Source organism: Perognathus longimembris, chromosome 5, assembly GCF_023159225.1.
Source record: "Perognathus longimembris pacificus isolate PPM17 chromosome 5, ASM2315922v1, whole genome shotgun sequence".
In the NCBI taxonomy this organism is placed as follows: Eukaryota; Metazoa; Chordata; class Mammalia; order Rodentia; family Heteromyidae; genus Perognathus; species Perognathus longimembris.
The window spans coordinates 57,539,910-57,544,168 of NC_063165.1; the positions used below are offsets into that span (position 1 = coordinate 57,539,910).

Below are 4,259 nucleotides of genomic sequence, written 5' to 3' on the forward strand. Positions count from 1 at the left end.
TGTAGCAGGCACATTGGTTTCTGCCCTTGGCAACCTGCTCTTCCACTACAGAAGGCAATCTAGAAATGTCTATCTAGTCTCTCAAAAGTATTATCTTTTGGTGGGCACTAGTAGCTCATGCCTATAATCCTAACTACTTAAGAGGCTGAGATCTGAGGATTGTGTTCTAAGCTAACTGGAGCAGAAATGTCCATGAGACTCTTATCTCAAATTAATCACCAAAAAGCCGGGAAGTGAAGATGTGGCTCAAGTACTATCCTTGAGCTGACTTATGTAACTGCAACCCATCTGTACATTGCCTTTATAATAACAATAAATTTTTAAAGCTCGACAACAAAAAAAAAGCTTCAGTCATCATATGTGAGGAATCAAATGGATAAGCCTTGAACCTTTTCATCCTAGATCATCTATACAATAAAGCATTTGAACAACTGCCAAATCACTTGTCTTTTTTTTTTTTTTTTTTTGGCCAGTCCTGGGCCTTGGACTCAGGGCCTGAGCACTGTCCCTGGCTTCTTCCCGCTCAAGGCTAGCACTCTGCCACCTGAGCCACAGCGCCGCTTCTGGCCGTTTTCTGTATATGTGGTGCTGGGGAATCGAACCTAGGGCCTCGTGTATTCGAGGCAGGCACTCTTGCCACTAGGCTATATCCCCAGCCCAAATCACTTGTCTTTTAGACCAAAGTAAAGATTCTCTTATCTCAGCCTACAGCCATGACCAGTCCTCATGACAAGTACTTGTTAAATCAGGTTTCTAAATACACATTGCTCCTTAGCTTTTTTATTTCAACTATCACAAGGAAGAGCACATGTGACCACTAAGGACATAGAAATTGCTTCATTTTATTTGTTTGTTTGTTTGTTTATGTACTTGAATGTCAAGGCCTTGGGACCTATGTGCTTCCTTGTTTGTTTTTTTTTAATATTTTTTATTTTTATTTTTTTGCTAGTTCTGGGGCTTGAACTCAGATCCTGGGTGCTGTCTCTAAGCTTTGTTTTGTTCAAGGCTAGTTAGTGCTCTACCACTTGAACCACAGTATCACTTTTGGCTTTTTGCTATGTATTTTATTGGAATTAAGTATCTCACATACTTTCCTGCCTTGGCTAGCTTTGAATGCCATCCTCACAGCACAGCCTCTTGTGTAGCTAGGATTATAGGCATGAGCCAACAGCATTTGGCCTTGCTTAGCTTTGTAATTCAAGGTTGTCACAATCTACCACTTGAGATACACCTCCACTTTCAGGTTTTTGCTGGTTAATTAGAGATATCTCTCCTCTTGTCTCCCCAGTCTGATTTCAAACCATAAACCTTAGATTTCAGCCTCCTGAGTAGCTATGATTACAGGAGATAGCCAATGGCAACGGAAATTGCGTTGTTGTTTTTGTTTTTGTTTTTGCTTAGTATTATCATATATTTTTTCATTTATCTTCATATTCGCAGTGTTAGCAGTGCTTCTGATGTTTAACAAACATTTAGTCATTTTAAATAAGTGAAAAAAATCACTTGCTTCACTGGATCATATTTCTCATAATCATATTGGCTCCTTGTTGAACATATGAATCTAAACCAGCAGAGCCCAGGTACTGGCTTTCAACAAGGCACAAGATCACTTGAGATGAGCATGGCCAGTTAGGACTTGAGAGATGAGTTCTGATAGCCAGGAGGGAATCCAGCAGGCAATCTCATTGGATAATTCCACTTCAGTATTCAGATTGGAAAGGATATTCCTCATCTGAGTTGTTTCAGGTAGGTCAAAGGCCCTCCAGTTCCTGTTGAAGCTGAGGATGGTGCTCATCTCCTCATCACTCAATGTGAAGTCAAAGACCTGAAATTTCTCAATGACTCATGTTGGTGTCACAGTCTTGGAGATCACCACCACCTTCCTCTGGATGTGGAAGGGAATCAGAATCTGGGCTGGGGTTTTATTGTACTTTGCAGCAATCTCCTTTATCTTGGGATCCTCCAGGAGTGAAGGGTCTTCTGGCTAGGCCCAAGGTCTCTCTGGAGATCCCAGGGGGCTGTAAGCTATGACACTGATGCTGTTGGAATGGCAGTTCTGGATCAGTTTGTCTTGGGTGAGATATGGATGACATTTAATCTGATTCATCACTGGTTTATATTTCAGTCCAGGCTTATTCAGGATCCTCTCCATCTGGAAGTTATTGAAGTTGGAAACACCAAGGACCTTCACCAGCCCCTCATCTACCAGCTCCTCCATGACCTCCTAGGCCTCGAGGAATGTTGTTTTACTGGTGATGATATTTCCATTATCATCTCTGGGGAAGAATTCTGACCCAGCCTTCAGACCCTGTGGAAAGTAAATAAGATAGAGGTCCAGGTAGTCCAGCTTCAGATGCTTGAGTGTCTTCTGGAAGGCTTCCTTCACCAGGTTCCTTGCAAAGAAGGTGGACCACAGCTTGCTAACACCACCTTCTCTTGGATTTTCTCTTGGATGGCTTCTCCCACCTCGTTCTCATTCTTATAGATGTAGGCACAGTCGAAGTGGTGGTACCCTGCATCAGTGGCTACGTTCACAGCTTCTTTGACTTTGCCTGGAGTAGACTGCCAGGTGCCCAGGCCCACAGTGGGCATCTTGGCTTTGGTACTGAGCTCCACGAAGCTGGCCATGGTTGATGTGGAAATGGTTCTGAGCAAGCAGTTAGAGGTCTGCTTCATTTGCTTTGTTTCAAATTCTTCATTCCCTTGTGTTCCTTATATCATTTTGTGAAGGCCTAGGGGATTTCAGATCTGAGTTTCAACAGTATTTCTCTAGGGGGATTTCTGATTTTCACCTTGAAGTTCTGACTAACATGGGATTGTTCATGACTTTCTTCATGGTAATAGTCACATCAGCACATAACTTTTCATTTTGTTATTTTCCTGTACAATACCTCATGTTACCCTTTCAAACATCTATAAATAGCTAGGTAAAGCAAACATCATTTCTTTTATTTCATAAGTGGGAACACAGCTTTCAAGAATTGTTCAGTGCTATCTAGCTATAGTGACAGCCAAATTTCAAATTCCCTCTGACTCTAATTCCATGAGTTAAATTGAAAAGAAGTTTGAATTAAGAGTTAAGAGTAAGGAATGTTCCTCCTTCATAGAGAATGAAGAAATGCTTTTCACACTCTTTCAGATGTCTCTTCATTTCTGTCTTGCATCTTGCTTAAGCAGCTCTGGGCTTTACTTGTCCTGGGATTCAGGAAGAATTTGAGACTTTTCCCCAGGCATGCACTGCTGCCCCCAGAGCATGGAGAACCTATACAGCACAGCACAATGCATCCTTGATTTTGTAATAGAAAACATGAATGTATAACAGTGTCACCATTTACCAAGTTCATATGATAATAGCTAATAATAGTTAGGGCCAAATAAGGTAATAGGGAGTAAAACAATGTGCAACTAGCTGTTATGCTACAGATGACTTATTTTTATAACTTTTATAAAGGTTATATGTAACTTTTTCTTTAGAAATCAATGCAGAGGGTTTGGTAAGATAGAAAACGTGAGCAATGCAGCACTAGGCTTGATTGCATTGAAATACATGTTTGAGGTTATTTGGTCCTGAATAAGTCTTGACAGGTTGCCCACCAGTCCATAAATCCTTTATAGCCTCAAACAGTAAACTACAAGTTTTCTGATTTAGACTCCTTCAAGGGAAATTTACATAAGATTGGAACATGACAAAATAACAGCATTGCTTTGAAGGAAGCCAGCAGCATCCCTGCAGCTCCAAATGAGAGGCTGCCATGGACAAGTGCTCCTTGTCACTTCCTTTCCTCAGAGTGCTTTTCTTTGCCTCCCAAGAGTCAAAACAATGGTAACCGAGAATCTGGCATCAGTTTGAGTGACAGTAAGTGTTCCAAGACAGCTAGTTGATTGATTGATGGACGACGACGAGTGTTGTCTAAAGGAACAGAAAGCTGTGTTTCCTTTTTGAAACCATTCAAATTTGGACAACATAGGCCAACAATCAGACATGTCTAAATTTAATGTGCATACCATTTCCAAATATAAGCAAACAGCGATCAAAACCTTCGCCCACCAGGAATCACATACATTAATAAGTGTCAAAGTAATTCAAACATCAGAAAGCTCCATTTTCACCTGCACAGATGCCACAAGCCCTAGTTGATGAAATGACAGAAAGGAGAATGCAGGTATGCAAATTTGAGCCCAGGATAATCATAGCAAAACCTCACATCTCTGAGGAGATTTCTCTTATTTTATCCTGTTGTAACCCTTTCATTTGGTGT

The 4,259-nt window shown here is 41.1% G+C and overlaps 1 pseudogene; it reads right to left on the reverse strand.

The window, feature by feature from the left end:
- Nucleotides 1-1,685: 1,685 nt before the first annotated feature.
- On the reverse strand, nt 1,686-2,664 carry LOC125351312 (annotated as a pseudogene).
- Nucleotides 2,665-4,259: the final 1,595 nt, after the last annotated feature.